General features: G+C 47.9%; 1 pseudogene; it reads left to right on the top strand.

Annotated features, from left to right (window-relative positions):
• Positions 1–21,883, top strand: part of LOC121847561 — a 39,772-nt pseudogene extending 17,889 nt beyond the window's left edge.
• Positions 21,884–26,366: the final 4,483 nt, after the last annotated feature.

Raw genomic sequence — 26,366 nt, 5'->3', positions numbered from 1 at the left:
AAGGCTGAGACAGCTCTCAGAGCAGGTAGACACTACCTGAGGCTGATACAGCTCTCAGAGCAGGTAGACACTATGACACTACCTGACTAAGGCTGAGACAGCTCTCAGAGCAGGTAGACACTATGACACTACCTGACTAAGGCTGAGACAGCTCACAGAGCAGGTAGACACTATGACACTACCTGACTAAGGCTGAGACAGCTCTCAGAGCAGGTAGACACTACCTGACTAAGGCTGAGACGGCTCTCAGAGCAGGTAGACACTATGACACTACCTGACTAAGGCTGAGACAGCTCTCAGAGCAGGTAGACACTATGACACTACCTGACTAAGGCTGAGACAGCTCTCAGAGCAGGTAGACACTATGACACTACCTGACTAAGGCTGAGACAGCTCTCAGAGCAGGTAGACACTATGACACTACCTGACTAAGGCTGAGACAGCTCTCAGAGCAGGTGACACTACCTGACTAAGGCTGAGACAGCTCTCAGAGCAGGTAGACACTATGACACTACCTGACTAAGGCTGAGACAGCTCTCAGAGCAGGTAGACACTACCTGACTAAGGCTGAGACAGCTCTCAGAGCAGGTAGACACTATGACACTACCTGACTAAGGCTGAGACAGCTCTCAGAGCAGGTAGACACTGTGACACTACCTGACTAAGGCTGAGACAGCTCTCAGAGCAGGTGACACTACCTGACTAAGGCTGAGACAGCTCTCAGAGCAGGTAGACACTATGACACTACCTGACTAAGGCTGAGACAGCTCTCAGAGCAGGTAGACACTACCTGACTAAGGCTGAGACAGCTCTCAGAGCAGGTAGACACTATGACACTACCTGACTAAGGCTGAGACATCTCAGAGCAGGTAGACACTATGACACTACCTGACTAAGGCTGAGACAGCTCTCAGAGCAGGTAGACACTATGACACTACCTGACTAAGGCTGAGACAGCTCTCAGAGAGGTAGACACTTTGAGACAGCTCTCAGAGCAGGTAGACACTAGACACTACCTGGAGCTAAGGCTCCTCAGGCTGGAGCAGGTAGAGCAGGTAGACACTACCTGACTAAGGCTGAGACAGCTCTCAGAGCAGGTAGACACTATGACACTACCTGACTAAGGCTGAGACAGCTCTCAGAGCAGGTAGACACTATGACACTACCTGACTAAGGCTGAGACAGCTCTCAGAGCAGGTAGACACTATGACACTACCTGACTAAGGCTGAGACAGCTCTCAGCTCACTCAGAGCAGGTAGACACTATGACACTACCTGACTAACAGCTGAGACAGCTCTCAGAGCAGGTAGACACTATGACACTACCTGACTAAGGCTGAGCAGGTAGACACTATGACACTACCTGACTAAGAGACAGGTAGACACTATGACACTACCTGACTAAGGCTGAGACACTCTCAGAGCAGGTAGACACTATGACACTACCTGACTAAGGCTGAGACAGCTCTCAGAGCAGGTAGACACTATGACACTACCTGACTAAGGCTGAGACAAGGCTCTCAGAGCAGGTAGACACTATGACACTACCTGACTAAGGCTGAGACGGCTCTCAGAGCAGGTAGACACTATGACACTACCTGACTAAGGCTGAGACAGCTCTCAGAGCAGGTAGACACTATGACACTACCTGACTAAGGCTGAGATAGCTCACAGAGCAGGTAGACACTATGACACTACCTGACTAAGGCTGAGACAGCTCTCAGAGCAGGTAGACACTATGACACTACCTGACTAAGGCTGAGACAGCTCAGAGCAGGTAGACACTATGACACTACCTGACTAAGGCTGAGACAGCTCTCAGAGCAGGTAGACACTATGACACTACCTGACTAAGGCTGAGACGGCTCTCAGAGCAGGTAGACACTATGACACTACCTGACTAAGGCTGAGACGGCTCTCAGAGCAGGTAGACACTATGACACTACCTGACTAAGGCTGAGACAGCTCACAGAGCAGGTAGACACTACCTGACTAAGGCTGAGACAGCTCTCAGAGCAGGTAGACACTATGACACTACCTGACTAAGGCTGAGACAGCTCACAGAGCAGGTAGACACTATGACACTACCTGACTAAGGCTGAGACAGCTCTCAGAGCAGGTAGACACTACCTGACCTGGTAACCTCTGACCTGGTGCAGATTGAACCCGTAAGTCACCGTGTGTGTATCTCTACTCTGCCAGGTGCGTGGAGTGCTGTGTACGACCAGCAGGTGTTTTTGGCCCAGTACTTCAGAGAGCCAGAGGACAGGTGGTTGTCCTGCCACTTCTACCAGACCAGCCTGACCTCGGCCCGCAGGGTGAAGATAGATGGAGGGAGGAAGGAGGCTGAGGCTTTAGCTAACATGGGACAAGTCTACATGGAGCAAGGTAACACACACACACACACACACATGGAACAAGGTAATACACACACACACACACATGGAACAAGATAATACACACATACACACACACATGGAACAAGATAATACACACACACACACACACATGGAACAAGGTAATACACACACACACACACACATGGAGCAAGGTAACACACACACACACACACACATGGAACAAGATAATACACACACACACACACACACACATGGAACAAGATAATACACACATACACACACACATGGAACAAGATAATACACACACACACACACACATGGAACAAGATAATACACACACACACACACACATGGAACAAGATAATACACACGGGAGCAAGGTAACACACACACACACACACACATGGAACAAGATAATACTGGAACAAGATAATACACACACACACACACACACATGGAACAAGATAATACACACACACACACACTTATGGAACAAGATAATATTCACACACACACACTTATGGAGCAAGGTAACACACACACACACACACACATGGAACAAGATAATACACACACACACACACACATGGAACAAGATAATACACACACACACACACACATGGAACAAGATAATACACACACACACACACACTTATGGAACAAGATAATATTCACACACACACACACTTATGGAACAAGGTAATACACACACACACACACAGACACACACACATGGAACAAGATAATACACACACACGCAGGGAGTGTAGATACTGTAGATGGAGGAAGGAGGCTGAGACAGGTCTAAATGGACATTCATGTCTCATCTCTGTCTCTCTCTCCCTCTGTCTCCCTCTCTCTCTCTCTCTCTCTCTCCCTCTGTCTCCCTCTCTCTCTCTCTCTCTTTCTCTCTCCCCTTTTCTCTCTCTCTCTCTCCTCTTGCTCTATCTCTCTCTCCCCCTCTCCCTTTTTCTCTCTCTCTCTCCCCCATCCCCTCTCTCTCTCTCTCTCGCTCTCTCTCTCTCTCCCTCTCCCCCTCTCCCTTTTTCTCTCTCTCTCCCCATTCCCCTCCTCTCTCTCTTTCTCTCTCCCCCATCTTTCTCTCTCCCCCCTTCTCTCTCTCTCTCCCCCTTTTCCCCCTCTCTCTCCCTCTCTCTCTCTCTCTCTCTCTCTCTCCCCATTCCCCCCAACATCCTCTCTCTCTCCCACTCTCTCTCTCTCTCCCCCCTCCCCAATCTCTCCCTCTAGGTCAGTTAGACAGTGCCAGGGAGCAGTATGAGTGTTTCTACCAGCTGACAGCAGGGCGGGCATGGCGCAGCGAGGGGGCAGGTCTCTCCACTGCCAGGCCTGTGAGGGTCTCTGGAGGGTGTACACCCAGCTGGCAGACAGACCACTACAGGCTAACGACTACAGAGCTGCTATAGACACGCTGAGCAAGGCCTTCCAGATGGCCAAGGAAGGTGAGGGAGACCAGTGTGTGGCTTTACAAATAAAACTCACTAAATGTTCTCATTTCTCAATCAATACATGTCTGTCTGTCTGTCTGTCTGTCTGTCTGTCTGTCTGTCTGTCTGTCTGTCTGTCTGTCTGTCTGTCTGTCTGTCTGTCTGTCTGTCTGTCTGTCTGTCTGTCTGTCTGTCTGTCTGTCTGTCTCCTCTAGCTGGGAGACCATAGAATCGAGGGGAGGCGGCCTACCGTGTGGGTCTGGCCTATCAGTGTGTCGGCGACCAGGTACCTCTAAATCAGTGTTTCCCAACTCCAGTCCTCCAGTCCTCCCAACAGCCCAACTCCAGTCCTCCCAACAGCCCAACTCCAGTCCTCCAGGCCTCTAGTCCTCCAGTCTCCCAACAGCCCATCTCAGTTCCCAACAGCCCAACTTCCTCCCAACAGCCCAACTCTAGTCCTCCAGGCCTCCTCCTGTTGGGTGGACTGGAGTTGGGCTGTTGGGGGACTGGAGGACTGGAGTTGGGCTGTTGGGTGGACTGGAGGACTGGAGTTGGGCTGTTGGGTGGACTGGAGTTGGGCTGTTGGGGGACTGGAGGACTGGAGTTGGGCTGTTGGGTGGACTGGAGGACTGGAGTTGGGCTGTTGGGTGGACTGGAGTTGGGCTGTTGGGTGGACTGGAGGACTGGAGTTGGGCTGTTGGGTGGACTGGAGGACTGGAGTTGGGCTGTTGGGTGGACTGGAGGACTGGAGTTGGGCTGTTGGGTGGACTGGAGGACTGGAGTTGGGCTGTTGGGAGGACTGGAGGACTGGAGTTGGGCTGTTGGGGGACTGGAGGACTGGAGTTGGGCTGTTGGGTGGACTGGAGGACTGGAGTTGGGAGGACTGGTGGACTGGAGGACTGGAGGACTGGAGTTGGGCTGTTGGGAGGACTGGAGGACTGGTGGACTGGGGGACTGGAGGACTGGTGGACTGGAGGAATGGAGTTGGGCTGTTGGGTGGACTGGAGGACTGGAGTTGGGCTGTTGGGGGACTGGAGGACTGGAGGACTGGTGGACTGGAGGACTGGAGTTGGGCTGTTGGGGGACTGGAGGACTGGAGTTGGGCTGTTGGGTGGACTGGGGGACTGGTGGACTGGAGGACTGGAGTTGGGCTGTTGGGAGGACTGGAGGACTGGAGTTGGGCTGTTGGGGGACTGGAGGACTGGAGTTGGGCTGTTGGGTGGACTGGGGGACTGGAGTTGGGCTGTTGGGAGGACTGGGGACTGGTGGACTGGAGGACTGGAGGACTGGAGTTGGGCTGTTGGGAGGACTGGTGGACTGGAGGACTGGAGTGGAGTGGGCTGTTGGGTGGACTGGAGGACTGGAGGACTGGTGGACTGGAGGACTGGGGGACTGGGGGGGGACTGGAGTTGGGCTGTTGGGGTACTGGAGTTGGGCTGGAGGTGGACTGGGGACTGGTGGACTGGAGGACTGGAGGACTGGAGTTGGGGTGTTGGGGTACTGGAGGACTGGGGGACTGGGGGACTGGAGGACTGGAGTTGGGCTGTTGGGTGGACTGGGGAGGACTGGGGACTGGAGTTGGGCTGTTGGGAGGACTGGAGGACTGGGGACTGGAGTTGGGCTGTTGGGGTACTGGAGGAACTGGGGGACTGGAGTTGGGCTGTTGGGGTACTGGAGGACTGGAGTTGGGCTGTTGGGGTACTGGAGGACTGGAGGACTGGGGGACTGGAGGACTGGAGGACTGGAGTTAGGCTGTTGGGGGACTGGAGGACTGGAGTTGGGCTGTTGGGGGACTGGAGGACTGGAGTTGGGCTGTTGGGAGGACTGGAGGACTGGAGTTAGGCTGTTGGGAGGACTGGGGGACTGGTGGACTGGAGGACTGGAGGACTGGAGTTGGGCTGTTGGGAGGACTGGTGGACTGGAGGACTGGAGTTGGGCTGTTGGGTGGACTGGAGGACTGGAGTTGGGCTGTTGGGGGACTGGAGGACTGGAGGACTGGTGGACTGGAGGACTGGAGTTGGGCTGTTGGGGGACTGGAGGACTGGAGTTGGGCTGTTGGGGGACTGGAGGACTGGAGGACTGGTGGACTGGAGGACTGGAGTTGGGCTGTTGGGGGACTGGAGGACTGGAGTTGGGCTGTTGGGTGGACTGGAGGACTGGAGTTGGGCTGTTGGGAGGACTGGAGGACTGGAGTTGGGCTGTTGGGGGACTGGAGGACTGGAGTTGGGCTGTTGGGTGGACTGGAGGACTGGAGTTGGGCTGTTGGGAGGACTGGGGGACTGGTGGACTGGAGGACTGGAGGACTGGAGTTGGGCTGTTGGGAGGACTGGTGGACTGGAGGACTGGAGTTGGGCTGTTGGGTGGACTGGAGGACTGGAGGACTGGTGGACTGGAGGACTGGAGGACTGGGGGACTGGGGGACTGGAGTTGGGCTGTTGGGGGGACTGGAGTTGGGCTGTTGGGTGGACTGGGGGACTGGTGGACTGGAGGACTGGAGGACTGGAGTTGGGGTGTTGGGGTACTGGAGGACTGGGGGACTGGAGGACTGGAGGACTGGAGTTGGGCTGTTGGGTGGACTGGGGGACTGGAGGACTGGAGGACTCGAGTTGGGCTGTTGGGGTACTGGAGGACTGGGGGACTGGAGTTGGGCTGTTGGGGTACTGGAGGAATGGGGACTGGAGTTGGGCTGTTGGGGTACTGGAGGACTGGAGTTGGGCTGTTGGGGTACTGGAGGACTGGAGGGACTGTTGGGGGGACTGGAGGACTGGAGTTGGGCTGTTGGGGTACTGGAGGACTGGGGGACTGGAGTTGGGCTGTTGGGAGGACTGGAGGACTGGAGGACTGGAGTTGGGCTGTTGGGGTACTGAGAACTGGAGGACTGGAGTTGGGCTGTTGGGGTACTGGAGGACTGGAGTTGGGCTGTTGGGGTACTGGAGGACTGGGGGACTGGAGGACTGGAGGACTGGAGTTAGGCTGTTGGGGGACTGGAGGACTGGAGTTGGGCTGTTGGGGGACTGGAGGACTGGAGTTGGGCTGTTGGGAGGACTGGAGGACTGGAGTTAGGCTGTTGGGAGGACTGGAGGACTGGAGGACTGGAGTTGGACTGTTGGGGGACTGGAGGACTGGAGTGGGCTGTTGGGGGACTGGAGGACTGGAGTTGGGCTGTTGGGGGACTGGAGGACTGGAGTTGGGCTGTTGGGAGGACTGGAGGACTGGAGTTGGGCTGTTGGGGTACTGGGGACTGGAGTTGGGAAACACTGCTCTAAATGAATTAAGTGTTTTTGTTTTGTTGCTTTTTTAAAAATCATTAGATGTAAATTTTTTACCAGGAGGACCACTTTGGAAAGTGTTTTAATTATAAGTGCTCTCTTCTGGGATCTCTTTCTGGGATCTCTTTCTGGGATCTCTGGGATCTATTCTCTGGGATCTCTCCTCTGGGATCTATTCTCTGGGATCTATTCTCTGGGATCTATTCTCTGGGATCTCTCCTCTAGGATCTTTTCTCTGGGATCTATTCTCTGGGATCTGTCCTCTGGGATCTATTCTCTGGGATCTATTCCCTGGGATCTATTCTCTGGGATCTGTCCTCTGGGATCTATTCTCTGGGATTTATTCTCTGGGATCTGTCCTCTGGGATCTATTCTCTGGGATCTATTCTCTGGGATCTATTCTCTGGGATCTCTTCTCTGGGATGTATTCTCTGGGATCTGTCCTCTGGGATCTATTCTCTGGGATCTCTCCTCTGGGATCTGTTCTCTGGGATCTATTCTCTGGGATCTATTCTCTGGGATCTATTCTGGGATCTATTCTCTGGGATCTATTCTCTGGGATCTATTCTCTGGGATCTATTCTCTGGGATCTGTCCTTTGGGATCTATTCTCTGGGATCTATTCTCTGGGATCTATTCTCTGGGATCTGTCCTCTGGGATCTATTCTCTGGGATCTATTCTCTGGGATCTGTCCTCTGGGATCTATTCTCTGGGATCTATTCTCTGGGATCTATTCTCTGGGATCTGTCCTCTGGGATCTATTCTCTGGGATCTATTCTCTGGGATCTATTCTCTGGGATCTATTCTCTGGGATCTGTCCTCTGGGATCTATTCTCTGGGATCTATTCTCTGGGATCTATTCTCTGGGATCTGTCCTCTGGGATCTATTCCCTGGGATCTATTCTCTGGGATCTGTCCTCTGGGATCTATTCTCTGGGATTTATTCTCTGGGATCTGTCCTCTGGGATCTATTCTCTGGGATCTATTCTCTGGGATCTATTCTCTGGGATCTCTCCTCTGGGATGTATTCTCTGGGATCTGTCCTCTGGGATCTATTCTCTGGGATCTCTCCTCTGGGATCTGTTCTCTGGGATCTATTCTCTGGGATCTATTCTCTGGGATCTATTCTGGGATCTGTCCTCTGGGATCTATTTTCTGGGATCTATTCTCTGGGATCTATTCTCTGGGATCTATTCTCTGGGATCTGTCCTCTCTATTCTCTGGGATCTATTCTCTGGGATCTATTCTCTGGGATCTGTCCTCTGGGATCTATTCTCTGGGATCTGTCCTCTGGGATCTATTCTCTGGGATTTATTCTCTGGGATCTGTCCTCTGGGATCTATTCTCTGGGATCTATTCTCTGGGATCTATTCTCTGGGATCTCTCCTCTGGGATGTATTCTCTGGGATCTGTCCTCTGGGATCTATTCTCTGGGATCTCTCCTCTGGGATCTGTTCTCTGGGATCTATTCTCTGGGATCTATTCTCTGGGATCTATTCTGGGATCTATTCTCTGGGATCTATTCTCTGGGATCTATTCTCTGGGATCTATTCTCTGGGATCTATTCTCTGGGATCTGTCCTCTGGGATCTATTCTCTGGGATCTATTCTCTGGGATCTGTCCTCTGGGATCTATTCTCTGGGATCTATTCTCTGGGATCTATTCTCTGGGATCTGTCCTCTGGGATCTATTCTCTGGGATCTATTCTCTGGGATCTATTCTCTGGGATCTATTCTCTGGGATCTGTCCTCTGGGATCTATTCTCTGGGATCTATTCTCTGGGACCTATTCTCTGGGATCTATTCTCTGGGATCTGTCCTCTGGGATCTATTCTCTGGGATCTATTCTCTGGGATCTATTCTCTGGGATATATTCTCTGGGATCTGTCCTCTGGGATCTATTCTCTGGGATCTATTCTCTGGGATCTATTCTCTGGGATCTGTCCTCTGGGATCTGTCGTCTGGGATCTGTTCTCTGGGATCTGTTCTCTGGGATCTATCCTCTGGGATCTATCCTCTGGGATCTATTCTCTGGGATCTGTCCTCTGGGATCTATTTTCTGGGATCTATTCTCTGGGATCTGTCCTCTGGGATCTGTCATCTGGGACCTGTTCTCTTGGATCTGTTCTCTGGGATCTATTCTCTGGGATCTGTCGTCTGGGATCTGTTCTCTGGGATCTATTCTCTGGGATCTTTTCTCTGGGATCTATTCTCTGGGATCTATCCTCTGGGATCTATTCTCTGGGATCAAATGTACATCTGGTGTATTATTTTCCCAAATAAATTCTACTAATTTTAGGTGACAGCCAAGCGCTTCCTGAACATGTACATGGAGATGTCAACAGCCCTGGGGGACGCAGGAGGACTGGGGAAGGCCTATAAAGCCATAGCCAAGTCACTGGAGAGGTAGACTGGTAGTGCTGAGCCATTAACCACATTCGGTTATTATCAACGCCGGTTCAATGACTTCAATTCCATTTAGCTCTGTATTGTTTTATGTGTGCCCAACGTGCCATTTCTCTAGAGAGAAATCATGTCCAGAATTATGTGAGACACATGGCTGAAGGGAGTTGTAGTTTTCATTAAGCAAATATTCAACCTAGTCCAGCGCCAAAACATGATAATTAACTACATTGACCATAATCCATTGCGGCAGTGGGAGGGGGGGGGGCTTAGACAGACCAGAGAGGAAGATGTGAAGCGAGAGGTTTCACTCTCTCCAAAATCTGTCCAAAATCTGTACGATTAGTTTCTATGGGATTAATTTTGGCTCCCATTGTTAGGGAGGAAACATGAGCATCTTGTCATTATTTACAGATCTCTGGATGGATCCACTTTTACCCCTGTTAGGTTAGATACACACAGACCAGATATACCATCTAACAACAAGAGAGAGGGATTCACTGTTATGTTAGATACACACAGACCAGATATACCATCTAACAACAAGAGAGAGGGATCCACTGTTATGTTAGATACACACAGACCAGATATACCATCTAACAACAAGAGAGAGGGATCCACTGTTATGTTAGATACACACAGACCAGATATACCATCTAACAACAAGAGAGAGGAATACAGAGTTACTATGCCACATCTACTTTGAAGAAGTAGTAATGATTACTACAGACAGGTGATTACTACAGACAGGTGATTACTACAGACAGGTGATTACTACAGACAGGTGATTACTACAGACAGGTGATTACTACAGACAGGTGATTACTACAGACAGGTGATTACTACAGACAGGTGATTACTACAGACAGGTGAATACTACAGACAGGTGATTACTACAGACAGGTGATTACTACAGACAGGTGATTACTACAGACAGGTGAATACTACAGACAGGTGAATACTACAGACAGGTGATTACTACAGACAGGTGAATACTACAGACAGGTGATTACTACAGACAGGTGATTACTACAGACAGGTGATTACTACAGACAGGTGATTACTACATACAGGTGATTACTACAGACAGGTGATTACTACAGACAGGTGATTACTACAGACAGGTGATTACTACAGACAGGTGAATACTACAGACAGGTGATTACTACAGACAGGTGAATACTACAGACAGGTGATTACTACAGACAGGTGAATACTACAGACAGGTGATTACTACAGACAGGTGAATACTACAGACAGGTGAATACTACAGACAGGTGAATACTACAGAGAGGTGATTACTACAGACAGGTGAATACTACAGACAGGTGAATACTACAGAGAGGTGATTACTACAGACAGGTGATTACTACAGACAGGTGAATACTACAGACAGGTGAATACTACAGACAGGTGATTACTACAGACAGGTGATTACTACAGACAGGTGATTACTACAGACAGGTGATTACTTTGAGGAATGATAAATAAGAAAGTCACCCAATATAAACTAAGTAATAATCACAACTGAAAAATGTTTTTATTTCATAGTAATTTCCTATGTTTCTATTGATGCCGACCCAATATGAACCTGACAGAGACAATGGAATGTTTTGGCCATTGAATGTTCACTATTTTAGGTTTTGGAATTTCCATTAAAAAGCTCTAAATCATTGTAATTAATTATATTATATTATATTATATTAATTATATTATATTTCATAATGAATTTAATGTTGAAAAACTATATTGAAACCGAAAATCTAAAACTGATTTAAAATTTTTAAATGTTATTTTACCCCCTTTTTCGTGGTATCCAATTGTTAGTAATTACTATCTTGTCTCATCGCTACAACTCCCGTACGGGCTCGGGAGAGACGAAGGTTGAAAGTCATGCGTCCTCCGATACACAACCCAACCAAGCCGCACTGCTTCTTAACACAGCGCCCTCCAACCCGGAAGCCAGCCGCACCAATGTGTCGGAGGAAACACCGTGCACCTGGCTACCTTGGTTAGCACGCACTGCGCCCGGCCCGCCACAGGAGTCGCTGGTGCGCGATGAGACAAGGATATCTAGGCCAATTGTATGTCGCCACACGGGCCTCCCGGTCGTGGCCGGCTGCGACAGAGCCTGTGCTCGAACGCAGAGTCTCTGGTGGCACAGCTAGCGCTGCGATGCAGTGCCCTAGACCACTGCGCCACCCGGGAAGCCAAACTGATTATTTATTAATAATCTAACCGAACCTACCTCATAAAGCACTAATCACTATCGCTCAGCACTATTTTACACACAAAGACACACACAGAAGGATGGACGAACACACACAGATACACACTGAAGAACAGACACACACAGACACACTGAAGGACAGACACACTGAAGGACAGACATACACAGACACACTGAAGGACAGACGGACACAGACACGCTGAAGGACAGACACACTGAAGGACAGACATACACAGACACACTGAAGGACAGACACACTGAAGGACAGACACACTGAAGGACAGACGGACACAGACACGCTGAAGGACAGACACACTGAGGAACAGACACACACAGACACACTGAAGGACGGACACACACAGACACACTGAAGGACAGACACACACAGACACACTGAAGGACAGACACACTGAAGGACAGACACACACAGACACACTGAAGGACAGACACGCTGAAGGACAGACGGACACAGACACACTGAAGGACAGACACGCTGAAGGACAGACGGACACAGACACGCTGAAGGACAGACGGACACAGACACACTGAAGGACAGACACACACAGACACACTGAAGGACAGACACACACAGACACACTGAAGGACAGACACACACAGACACACTGAAGGACAGACGGACACAGACACGCTGAAGGATGGACACACACAGACACGCTGAAGGACAGACACACTGAAGGATAGACACACACAGACACACTGAAGGACAGACACGCTGAAGGACAGACGGACACAGACACGCTGAAGGACAGACGGACACAGACACACTGAAGGACAGACACACACAGACACACTGAAGGACAGACGGACACAGACACACTGAAGGACAGACGGACACAGACACGCTGAAGGATAGACACACACACCTGACATTTTGTGTTGTTGGACCTTCGGTGGAAGGTTCCTATACAGTTTGTGTGTGTGTCCTAGTGAGGGGAAGCTGAGTGAGACGGTCCAGTATCTGGAGAAGTTTGCAGAGGTTTCCCAGGGCAACAACCAATACCACAACCTAGAGGAAGCATGCATGTGTCTAGGAGTCATCTTCAACTCTAGAGTAAGAGAGGGAGGGAGAGAGGGAGGGGGAGGGAGGGAGATAGGGTGGGTGGGGGAGGGCGGGAGGGAGGGGAGTGGGGAGCAAGGGAGGGAGGGAGGGTGGGGGAGATAGGGAGGGAGAGAGCATGTGTCTAGGAGGTATCTTCAACTCTAGAGGGGGGGAGGGAGGGGACAAAATAAGAATTCAGAGAGTTGATATTTTACAATTTGACAACATGCATTTATTCCACTTTTCAAAATAAGCATCTTCCCTACGCTCTGTCTATCCCCCTCTCTCTCTCTCTCTGTCTCTCTCTATCTCTCTCTATCTCTCTCTCTCTGTCTCTCTCTCTATCTCCCCCCTCTCTCTCTCTGTCTCTCTCTCTGTCTATCCCCCTCTCTCTCTCTCTCTGTCTCTCTCTCTCTATCTCTCTCTCTCTCCATCTATCCCCCTCTCATATTCCTCTCTCTCTGTCTCTCTCTCTCTCTCTCTCTCTCTCTCTCTCTATCTCCCCCTCTCTCTCTCTCTATCTCTCTCTCTCTCTCTGTCTCTCTCTCTCTCTGTCTATCCCCCTCTCTCTCTCTCTCTCTGTCTCTCTCTCTCTCTCTCTCTCTGTCTATCTCCCCCCTCTCTCTCTCTCTCTGTCTTTCCCCCTCTCGTATTCCTCTCTCTCTGTCTTTCCCCTCTCGTATTCCTCTCTCTCTGTCTATCTCCCCCCTCTCTCTCTCTCTCTCACCCCTCACACTCTCTCCTCAGGGTCAGTACGAAAGAGGCTGTACGTACTTTGAACGGGGGGTACGAGATCGCCCGTGACCTGGAGGAGGTCCCCCTGCTCCAGAGGGCTCAGGTATGATGCTCTTTCTATAAATAATGGGGCCCAGTGTGTGACATTGGGATCAACATCTCAAAATGGTTTGTGACAAAAAATAAAAAAGATTTTCATGCAGTTTCTAATGTGTTCTTAGAAGAACACAAGTAATGCAAATTGTCCCATAACTCCACAACAACAGGACTATACATCCTATAAGCAGGGGTCATACTAACATTGACAAGTCAAATTCAATTACTTTCAGGGACTTTTTCAAGCAGTTAAAGGTAATTTGCAAGGACCTCAATGTTATACAATTGTATAATTTATATAATTGTACATTAGGGTCTAATATAAAATAACATGTAAAAAGTGTTTTAAAAAAGTGCCATTATCACTTTAAGAATACTTCTTTAGGCCTTGATTTTCTAATTGACATTCTAATTGACATTCTAATTGACATTCTAAGTGTTCTTACATTCTAAACTACGAGGTAATAATGTGGACATTGCCACTTTAAGAATACTTCTTTGGGCCTTGACATTCTAATTTAGATTCTAATTACTCAACCAACTAACCCTACACTCATTACCCTACCAACTAAACCTATACTCATTACCCTACCAACTAACCCTACACTCATTACCCTACCAACTAACCCTACACTCATTACCCTACCAACTAACCCTATACTCATTACCCTACCAACTAACCCTACACTCATTACCCTACCAACTAACCCTACACTCATTACCCTACCAACTAACCCTACACTCATTACCCTACCAACTAACCCTACACTCATTACCCTACCAACTAACCCTACACTCATTACCCTACCAACTAACCCTACACTCATTACCCTACCAACTAACCCTACACCCATTAAAACCCACCACCTCATTACCCTTCCAACTAACCCTACACTCATTACCCTACCAACTAACCCACCACCTCATTACCCTACCAACTAACCCTACACTCATTAAAACTCACCACCTCATTACCCTACCAACTAACCCACCACCTCATTACCCTACCAACTAACCCTCCACTCATTACCCTACCAACTAACCCACCACCTCATTACCCTACCAACTAACCCCACACTCATTAAAACTCACCACCTCATTACCCTACCAACTAACCCACCACGTCATTACCCTACCAACTAACCCTACACTCATTAAAACTCACCACCTCATTACCCTTCCAACTAACCCACCACGTCATTACCCTACCAACTAACCCACCACCTCATTATCCTACCAACTAATCCTACTCTCATTAACCATCACCTCATTATCCTACCAACTAACCCTACACTCATTAAAACCCACCACCTCATTATCCTACCAACTAACCCTACACTCATTAAAACCCATCACGTCATTATCCTACCAACTAACCCTACACTCATTAACCACCACCTCATTATCCTACCAACTAACCCTACACTCATTAACCACCACCTCATTATCCTACCAACTAACCCTACACTCATTAACCACCACCTCATTATCCTACCAACTAACCCTACACTCATTAACCATCACCTCATTATCCTACCAACTAACCCTACACTCATTAAAACCCACCACCTCATTATCCTACCAACTAACCCTACACTCATTAAAACCCATCACCTCATTATCCTACCAACTAACCCTACACTCATTAACCACCACCTCATTATCCTACCAACTAACCCACCACCTCATTATCCTACCAACTAACCCACCACCTCATTATCCTACCAACTAACCCTACACTCATTAACCACCACCTCATTATCCTACCAACTAACCCTACACTCATAACCATCACCTCATTATCCTACCAACTAACCCTACACTCATTAAACCCACCACCTCATTATCCTACCAACTAACCCTACACTCATTAAAACCCATCACCTCATTATCCTAACAACTAACCCTACACTCATTAACCACCACCTCATTATCCTACCAACTAACCCACCACCTCATTATCCTACCAACTAACCCTACACTCATTAACCATCACCTCATTATCCTACCAACTAACCCACCACCTCATTATCCTACCAACTAACCCACCACCTCATTATCCTACCAACTAACCCTACACTCATTAACCACCACCTCATTATCCTACCAACTAACCTGATTTTGGACAAAATCTGTCAAGGCACCAACCATGAGACTGTAGGTTTTAAATCATGTTGTGAATGTTACTGAGTACAGAGCCTTCAGTATGTACAGTACAGTAATTTTGCACGCCCAATTTTTCAGTTGATTTGTTAAAAAATTTGAAATATCCAATAAATGTCGTTCCACTTCATGATTGTGTCCCACTTGTTGTTGATTCTTCACAAAAAAATACAGTTTTATATCTTTATGTTTGAAGCCTGAAATGTGGCAAAAGGTCGCAAAGTTCAAGGGGGCCGAATACGTTCGCAAGGCACTGTATATTCACACCCCTTGCCTTCTTCCACATGCTGTTACAGACGGAATTTAAAATGGATTCAATTGAGATTTTCTATCACTGTCCTAACCACATTACTCCACTGTCCTAACCACATTACTCCATAATATCAAAGTGGAAATATGTTTTTTGAAATGTTTACGAATGAATTAAAAATGTATTGCTGAAATGTCTTGAGTCAATCAGTATTCAACCCCTTTGTTATGGCAAACCTAAAATAAGTTCTGGAGTAAAAATGTGCTCAACAAGTCACATAATAAGTTGCATGGACTCACTCTGTGTTCAATAATAGTGTTTAACATGATTATTAATGACATCCTCATCTCTACCACACACATACAATTATCTGTAAGGTCCCTCAATAGAGGGACCTTCAAACACAGATTCAACCACAAAGACCAGGGAGGTTTTTCCCTTGACTTGCAAAGAAAGGCACATATTGGTAGATGGGTAAAAAAAGATATTGAGTAACCGTTTGAGCAGGGTGAAGTTATTGATCACACTTTGGATGGTGTATCAATACACCCAGTCAATACTAAGATACAGGCATGCTTCCTAACTCAGTTACCAGAGTGGAAGGAAACCTCTCAGGGATTTCACCATGAGGCCAATGGTGACATTAAAACAATTACAGAGTTTAATGGCTGTGATAGGTAGAACACCGAGGATGGATCAACAACATTGTAGTTACTCCACAATACAAACCTAAATGACAGAGTGAAAACAATGAAGCCTGTACAGAATTGTGCATCTTGTTTGCTATAAGGCACTAAAGTAAAAAATGTGGCAAAGAAATTAACTTTATGTCCTGAATACAAAGCGTTATGTTTGGCACAAATCAAACACAGCACATCACTGAGTAACACTCTTCATATTTTCAAGCATGGTGGTGGCTGCATCATGTTATGGGTATGCTTGTCATCCATAACATGGATAAAAATAAACGGAATACAGCTATAAGCACAGGCAAAATCCTAGAGGAGAACCTGGTTCAGTCTGCTTTCAGACAGACAATGGGGGACAAATTCACCTTTCAGCAGGACAATAACCTAAAACACAAGGCCAAATATATCCTGGAGTTGCTTACCAAGATGACATTGAATGTTCCTGAGTGGCCTAGTTACAAGTTTTGACTTAAATCCACTTTAAAATCTATGGCAAGACTTAACTACCAACTTGACAGAACTTAAAGAATTTTAAAAAGAATAATGTGCAAATATTGTACAATCCAGGTGTGCACAGCTCTTAGACTTACCCAGAAAGATTCACAGCTGTAACCCCACCACCCACTAGAGAAATAGACAACTCATATATGGATTGTGAGAAAGGTCCCTTACCTCTTAGTTTTGGCACAGGAGTTGTCTTGTTTCCCAGCGGGCGATATGGGTCCGGGTCCTGCTGTTGCGATCCGGGGTCACGGCACCAAGAATTGTGGTGGAAAAATGACTCAGAAGGCAGTCCGATCTCAATATTCAAAAGCTTTATGACGAGCATGTATGCAAGGGGAAACTAGATAGAGTCTCTCTTTGTTCTCACAGACATTTATACAGACCCAGGATGGGGAGGGAGGGGGGTGTTTCACATGCCCTTGGATTGAGTCGGGTGCTTCTGCTTATCACCACAGCTGGCCTAGAGAAAGACTAATCATACCAGGGACATGTCCACTCCCCACACATCCTGGGACAACAGGAACCATTAAAGATCATTTCACAGAAAGTTAGAACAGGACAGTTTAGAAACAGTTATATAACAGTTATATATGTTACAAAAGGGAAACTAAACTCAGCAAAAAAAAAAAAAAAACGTCCTTCTCAATGTCAACTGCGTTTATTTTCAGCAAACTTAAAATGTGTAAATATTTGTATGAACATAACAAGATTCAACAACTGAGACATAAATTTAACAAGTTCCACAGACATGTGACTAACAGAAATGGAATAATGTGTCCCTGAACAAAGGAGGGGGGGGGGGTCAAAATCAAAAGTAACAGTCAGTATCTGGTGTGGCCACCAGCTGCATTAAGTACTGCAGTGCATCTCCTCCTCATGGACTGCACCAGATTTGCCAGTTCTTGCTGTGAGATGTTACCCCACTCTTCCACCAAGGCACCTGCAAGTTCCCAGACATTTCTGGGAGGAATGGCCCTAGCCCTTACCCTCCGATCCAACGGGTCCCAGGCGTGCTCAATGGGATTGAGATCCGGGCTCTTCGCTGGCCATGGCAGAATACTGGCATTCCTGTCTTGCAGGAACTCACACACAGAATGAGCAGTATGGCAGGTGGCATTGTCATGCTGGAGGGTCATGTCAGGATGAGCCTGCAGGAAGGGTACCACATGAGGGAGGAGGATGTCTTCCCTGTAACGCACAGCGTTGAGATTGCCTGCAATGACAACAAGCTCAGTCCGATGATGCTGTGACACACCGCCCCAGACCATGACGGTCCCTCCACCTCCAAATCGATCCCGCTCCAGAGTACAGGCCTCGGTGTAACACTCATTCCTTCGAACGCGAATCCGACCATCACCCCTGGTGAGACAAAACCACGACTCGTTAGTGAAGAGCACTTCTTGCCAGTCCTGTCTGGTCCAGCAACGGTGGGTTTGTGCCCATAGGTGACATTGTTGCCAGTGAAGTCTGGTGAGGACCTGCCTTACAACAGGCCTACAACCCCTCAGTCCAGCCGCTCTCAGCCTATTGCGGACAGTCTGAGCACTGATGGAGGGATTGTGCGTTCCTGGTGTAACTCGGGCAGTTGTTGTTGCCATCCTGTACCTGTCCCGCAGATGTGATGTTCGGATGTACCAATCCTGTGCAGGTGTTGTTACACGTGGTCTGCCACTGCGAGGATGATCAGCTGTCCGTCCTGTCTCCCTGTAGCGCTGTTTTAGTCATCTCACAGTACAGACATTGCCATTTATTTCCCTGACCACATCTGCAGTCCTCATGCCTCCTTGCAGCATGCCTAAGGTACGTTCATACAGATGAGCAGGAACCCTGGGCAGAAGACCCTGAGTCAGGAGAAAGGCCTCTTTAGTGTCCTAAGTTTTAATAACTGTGACCTTAATTGTCAACCGTCTGTAACCTGTTAGTGTCTTAACGACCGTTCCACAGGTGCATGTTCATTAATTGTTTATGGTTCATTGAACAATGCATGGGAAACAGTGTTTAAACCCATTACAATAAGCATGGGAAACAGTGTTTAAACTCATTACAATAAGCATGGGAAACAGTGTTTAAACCCATTACAATAAGCATGGGAAACAGTGTTTAAACCCATTACAATAAGCATGGGAAACAGTGTTTAAACCCATTACAATAAGCATGGGAAACAGTGTTTAAACCCTTTACAATAAGCAGGGAAACAGTGTTTAAACCCTTTACAATGAAGATCTTTGAAGTTATTTGGATTTCTACGAATTATCTTTGAAAGACAGGGTCCTGAAAAAGGGACGTTTCTTATTTTGCTGAGTTTAGAAACAGAGCAACCTTACAGACAAGAGGGGGGGGTGACCCTTCTTCAGGTCATATAAGATAACAGGTGATTCTAACATGTATTATAAACTGTGTGGGTCGAGCCCTGAATGCTGATTGGCTGACAGCCGTGGTATATCAGACCGTATGACAAAACATGTCTTTTTACTGCTCTAATTATGTTGGTAACCAGTTTATAATAGCAATAAGGCACCTCGGGGTTTAAGGTATATGGCCAATATACCACGGCTAAGGGCTGTGCCCAGGCACTCCGCCTTGCATCGTGCCTAAGAACAGCCCTTAGCCTTATACCACACCCGCTTGTGCCTTATTGCTTATTTCACTCAGGGGTGTGAATACTTATGTAAATTAAATTTCTTTATTTAATTCTCAATGAATTAGCAAACGTTTTCTAATGATGTCATTATGGAGTGTTGTGATGCCATTATGGAGTGTTGTGATGTCATTATGGAGTGTTGTGATGTCATTATGGAGTATTGTGATGTCATTATGGAGTGTTGTGATGTCATTATGGAGTATTGTGATGTCATTATGGAGTGTTATGTGGGATGGGTGTGAGCGAAACAATTTAATCCATTTTGAATTCAGGCTGTAACACAACAAAATGTGGAAGAGGTCAATGGGTGTGAATACATTCTGAAGGGGACTTATCAACAGCTGTAACAAGTTGTCCAGCGTAGGACACCCACACTGGCACCCTAGTTTATAGATAGACCCATATACATTATGGATGGGTCCCACACTGGCACCCTAGTTTATAGATAGACCCATATACATTTTGGATTGGGTCCCAAATGGCACACTAGTTTATAGATAGATCCATATACATTTTGTATGGGTCCCAAATGGCACACTAGTTTATAGATAGACCCATATACATTTTGTATGGGTCCCAAATGGCACACTAGTTTATAGATAGACCCATATACATTATGGATGGGTCCCAAATGGCACACTAGTTTATAGATAGACCCATATACATTATGGATGGGTCCCAAATGGCACACTAGTTTATAGATAGACCCATATACATTATGGATGGGTCCCAAATGGCACCCTAGTTTATAGATAGACCCATGATCCTTCTTATATAGTGGAAACAGCCTGTGTGACCAGGGCTGATAGGGGACACAGCCTATGTGACCAGGGCTGATAGGGGACACAGCTTATGTGACCAGGGCTGATAGGGGACACACCCTATGTGACCAGGGCTGATAGGGGACATAGCCTATGTGACCAGGGCTGATAGGGGACACAGCCTGTGTGACCAGGGCTGATAGGGGACACAGCCTGTGTGACCAGGGCTGATAGGGGACACAGCCTGTGTGACCAGGGCTGATAGGGGCCACAGCCTATGTGACCAGGGCTGATAGGGGCCACAGCCTATGTGACCAGGGCTGATAGGGGCCACAGCCTATGTGACCAGGGCTGATAGGGGCCACAGCCTATGTGACCAGGGCAGATAGATTCTTCTGTCTTGTATATTCTATGTATTGTCGTCACCATGGTTACATGGAAATGTACTTGGCATGTAAAGGCGATCCCGTCTGGGCCTGGTTCCTCCTCTAGGTTCCTCCTCTAGGTTTCTTCCTAGGTTCCTGCCTTCTAGGGAGTTGTTCCTAGGCGCTGTCCTTCTGCCAACCTCTACATTGCTGTCTCTTTTGGGGTGTTTTTTTTTTTTGGGGGGCTGGGTATCTGTAAAAAACAGTTTCTGAAAACTGCTGACGTAAAATAAAAGGAATTTATAAAAATAAAAATAAACTTTTTTTCTTTTTTTTTCCGTTGTGATTGTCAGGTGTTTGTGGGTAGTGCCCGTGCCTGCAGTATGATCAGGAAGTACAGTCGTTCCGTTGAGACGGCGTCACACAGTGACCTGCTACTCCTGACAGCCTGGAAGGAGAGCAGGCAGAACGTATTTACTGATACAGCAGGATCAGCAGGTGAGTCTGGTTAGGAGGGGTATTGTCTGCTTCTTGAAATAGTGTAACGGATGTGAAACGGCTAGCCTAGTTAGCGATGCGCGCTAAATAAGCGTTTCAATCGGTCACGTCACTTGCTTTCCATGTATCATCTGTGTCGGTGCCATTTAAGGAAACGGTGGAGGTCATCAGAATAGAACGTTTTATTCCGTGTTGTCACTGGAGATAGTTTATGTAGGTTAGTAGCATGTTCTACATTTCAAAACGTTTTCTACTGTTTTGCTCCCAACTGAACGTGACCCTGTTGTTTCCAACAGAGGGAAAGATATGAGAAGGAGGAAGAGGAGGAGGAGGACCAGAGGAGAAGATGAAGTGCATGCTCTTATCACCGTGTTGATAATAATAATAATAAAAATCTAAATCTCTTCATAGCGAAGGTGTTTTATCTTTCATTTTACAGTCTGTAGAAACTATGACAATAGAAAGGTCCAGAACGTTTGTGAAACATCACAGCACAGTTGGGAAAAAAATATGGAAATTAGAAATCAAAACTGGATGGTGTTCGGACATGGGGCGGCAGGTAGTCTAGTGTTTAGAGTGTAGAGGAGGCAGGTAGTCTAGTGGTTAGAGTGTAGAGGAGGTAGGTAGCCTAGTGGTTAGAGTGTAGAGGAGGCAGGTAGCCTAGTGGTTAGAGTGTAGAGGAGGCAGGTAGCCTAGTGGTTAGAGTGTAGAGGAGGCAGGTAGCCTAGTGGTTAGAGTGTAGAGGTGGCAGGTAGCCTAGTGTTTAGAGTGTAGAGGTGGCAGGTAGCCTAGTGGTTAGAGGGTAGAGGAGGCAGGGTAGCCTAGTGGTTAGAGTGTAGAGGAGGCAGGGTAGCCTAGTGGTTAGAGTGTAGAGGAGGCAGGTAGCCTAGTGGTTAGAGTGTAGAGGTGGCAGGTAGCCTAGTGGTTAGAGTGTAGAGGAGGCAGGGTAGCCTAGTGGTTAGAGTGTAGAGGAGGCAGGTAGCCTAGTGGTTAGAGTGTAGAGGAGGCAGGTAGTCTAGTGGTTAGAGTGTAGTGGAGGCAGGTAGCCTAGTGGTTAGAGTGTAGGGGCGGCAGGTAGCCGAGTGGTTAGAGTGTAGAGGTGGTAGGGTAGCCTAGTGGTTAGAGTGTAGAGGAGGCAGGGTAGCCTAGTGGTTAGAGTGTAGAGGCGGCAGGTAGCCTAATGGTTAGAGTGTAGGGGCGGCAGGTAGCCGGGTGGTTAGAGTGTAGAGGTGGTAGGGTAGCCTAGTGGTTAGAGTGTAGAGGAGGCAGGTAGCCTAGTGGTTAGAGTGTATAGGTGGTATGGTAGCCTAGTGGTTAGAGTGTAGAGGTGGTAGGGTAGCCTAGTGGTTAGAGTGTAGAGGAGGCAGGTAGCCTAGTGGTTAGAGTGTAGGGGCGGCAGGTAGCCTAGTGGTTAGAGTGTAGGGCGGCAGGTAGCCGAGTGGTTAGAGTGTAGAGGTGGTAGGGTAGCCTAGTGGTTAGAGTGTAGAGGAGGCAGGTAGCCTAGTGGTTAGAGTGTATAGGTGGTATGGTAGCCTAGTGGTTAGAGTGTAGAGGTGGTAGGGTAGCCTAGTGGTTAGAGTGTGGAGGAGGCAGGTAGCCTAGTGGTTAGAGTGTAGGGGCGGCAGGTAGCCTAGTGGTTAGAGTGTAGAGGGAGGCAGGTAGCCTAGTGGTTAGAGTGTAGGGACGGCAGGTAGCCTAGTGGTTAGAGTGTAGAGGAGGCAGGTGGTCTAGTGGTTAGAGTGTAGAGGAGGCAGGGTAGCCTAGTGGTTAGAGTGTAGAGGAGGCAGGGTAGCCTAGTGGTTAGAGTGTAGGGGCGGCAGGTAGCCGAGTGGTTAGAGTGTAGAGGTGGTCGGGTAGCCTAGTGGTTAGAGTGTAGAGGAGGCAGGTAGCCTAGTGGTTAGAGTGTAGAGGAGGCAGGTAGCCTAGTGGTTAGAGTATATAGGTGGTATGGTAGCCTAGTGGTTAGAGTGTAGAGGTGGTAGGGTAGCCTAGTGGTTAGAGTGTAGGGGTGGTAGGGTAGCCTAGTGGTTAGAGTGTAGAGGAGGCAGGTAGCCTAGTGGTTAGAGTGTAGAGGCAGTAGGGTGGCCTAGTGGTTAGAGTGTAGATGAGGCAGGGTAGCCTAGTGGTTAGAGTGTAGAGGAGGCAGGGTAGCCTAGTGGTTAGAGTGTAGAGGAGGCAGGTAGCCTAGTGGTTAGAGTGGAGGGGCGGCAGGTAGCCTAGTGGTTAGAGTGTAGAGGAGGCAGGTAGCCTAGTGGTTAGAGTGTAGGGGCGGCAGGTAGCCTAGTGGTTAGAGTGTAGAGGAGGCAGGTAGCCTAGTGGTTAGAGTGTAGGGCGGCAGGTAGCCTAGTGGTTAGAGTGTAGGGACGGCAGGTAGCCTAGTGGTTAGAGTGTAGAGGAGGCAGGTAGCCTAGTGGTTAGAGTGTAGAGGGAGGCAGGTAGCCTAGTGGTTAGAGTGTAGAGGGAGGCAGGTAGCCTAGTGGTTAGAGTGTAGAGGTGGCAGGGTAGCCTAGTGGTTAGAGCGTAGGACTAGTAACCGGAAGGTTACAAGATCAAATCCCCGAGTGGGGCAAGTTAAAAAATCTGTCCCTGAACAGGCAGTTAACCCACTGTTCCTAGGCCATCATTGAAAATAAGGATTTGTTTTTAACTGACTGAGATGGGAGGGGTTGAGGGGAGCTGAAGGATGGGACTGGATGGTTGTCAGAGATAGATGGGAGGGGTTGAGGGGAGCTGAAGGGTGGGACCAAAAACAAACTAAATGTACCTATTGTAAAATAGATTGTCTGTATAATGTATATAGTAGAAGTTGGAAGTGGAAGCCTAAGTGTTGTTGTTCATTAGTTTACTCCAATTAGGAGTGGTGGTAGTATGTGAGAGTGAGTAGATTACTTTTAAATCTACGGGCGGACATCTTGGACGCAATGTTCAGTTCTTATCATACCTCAGATATTCCTATAATAGAGGTACAGTAAATGAATGTAAACTGCATATTGGGACTGTAAAAGCGTAATACCCATAATAGATGAACCATTCTCATTTCAAATAGCTAATCAAGGATACTAACATCGGAATCAAACGAGTGATAAAGTCTGTTGTTCGTAGTTGACTGTTCTTTAAATAATAACTTTCATAAGGAGATTTGATCTGCGTTTTTATTACACTGTTGTGGACAGCCGTTCAACTCAGATTAAAAAGGTGTGCACGTTTACTACGGTGTTTACGCCAACGATTTGATCATGTGTCAGGAAGTAAACGAGAGTTACGGTGTTTGCACTAGTTAACGCAGCCACAAAGTTCAAATTGACTCTATCGTCAAAATTCAAAAAACAAAAATTGTTGTTCTTAATTTAAGGTTAGGCATAAGGTTAGTAGTGTGGTTAATGTTATGGTTGAGGTTAGGGGTTCAAATCAGATTTTAAGAAGATAAACCGTAGAAATAGGCGGGGTTTAGGACATTGTGGCTGTTGTAACTAGTGACGAACACGTTACCGATCCGATTTCCGTTCTCCCGGCAGCAGGATAACATGCTGGCTACACAGCCGCGGATTTTTTTCTTTTTCAAAATAAGAGTCCTCTATTGACGGGTTGGTTGTTTAGCAACAAAACTGACTGTACAACTATGGGGTAGCCTAGTGGTTAGAGCGTTGGGCCAGTAACCAAAAGGTTGCTGGATCAAATCCCTGAGCTGACAAAGTAAAAAAATATGTTGTTCTGCCCCTGAACAAGTCTGTCATGAACAAGGTAGGCTGTCATTGTAAATAATAATTTGTTCGTAACTGACTTGCCTAGTTAAATAAATAAAATAAAAACAGATAGTTTACATGTTCTCTCCAATGTTTATTGAACACATTTGTACATTTACACAATTGACATTTGTCTCTCAAATACATTGTTACAGTTGTTGGTCCCATCTATCTCTGACCACCATCCAGTCCCATCCTTCAGCTCCCCTCAACCCCTCCCATCTATCTCTGACCACCATCCAGTCCTTCAGCTCCCCTCAACCCCTCCCATCTATCTCTGACCACCATCCAGTCCCATCCTTCAGCTCCCCTCAACCCCTCCCATCTATCTCTGACCACCATCCAGTCCCATCCTTCAGCTCCCCTCAACCCCTCCCATCTTTCTCTGACCACCATCCAGTCCCATCCTTCAGCTCCCCTCAACCCCTCCCATCTATCTCGGACCACCATCCAGTCCCCTCCTTCAGCTCCCCTCAACCCCTCCATCTATCTCTGAACACCATCCAGTCCCATCCTTCAGCTCCCCTCAGTGGATTTTATCATAGACGTTAATTCAGTCAAAACAAGACATGGTGTCAAGAACAAAATAAAACGAGCTGAAACGAGCCACCTGCGATTCCCCACATGGGATCTCCTTGTTGCCATCTGGCCAATCACAACTCAGGACTTCTGAGGCCGATCGTTGTCAACTAACCCGTCTATATGGCAGGGCCCTATGAGAACACAGAGGTCTACCACTGGTTACTGGCAGGGCCCTAATGAGAACACAGAGGTCCACCACTGGTTACTGGCAGGGCCCTATGAGAACACAGAGGTCCACCACTGGTTACTGGCAGGGCCCTGACTATGAGGACACAGAGGTCCACCACTGGTTACTGGCAGGGCCCTATGAGAACACAGAGGTCCACCACTGGTTACTGGCAGGGCCCTGACTATGAGGACACAGAGGTCCACCACTGGTTACTGGCAGGGCCCTGACTATGAGAACACAGAGGTCCACCACTGGTTACTGGCAGGGCCCTATGAGGACACAGAGGTCCACCACTGGTTACTGGCAGGGCCCTATGAGGACACAGAGGTCCACCACTGGTTACTGGCAGGGCCCTATGAGGACACAGAGGTCCACCACTGGTTACTGGCAGGGCCCTATGAGAA

The sequence above is a fragment of the Oncorhynchus tshawytscha genome, linkage group LG10 (assembly GCF_018296145.1).
Source record: "Oncorhynchus tshawytscha isolate Ot180627B linkage group LG10, Otsh_v2.0, whole genome shotgun sequence".
In the NCBI taxonomy this organism is placed as follows: Eukaryota; Metazoa; Chordata; class Actinopteri; order Salmoniformes; family Salmonidae; genus Oncorhynchus; species Oncorhynchus tshawytscha.
The sequence above is the reverse complement of the archived record's forward strand: the minus strand, read 5'-3'. Positions and strand labels throughout refer to the sequence as shown.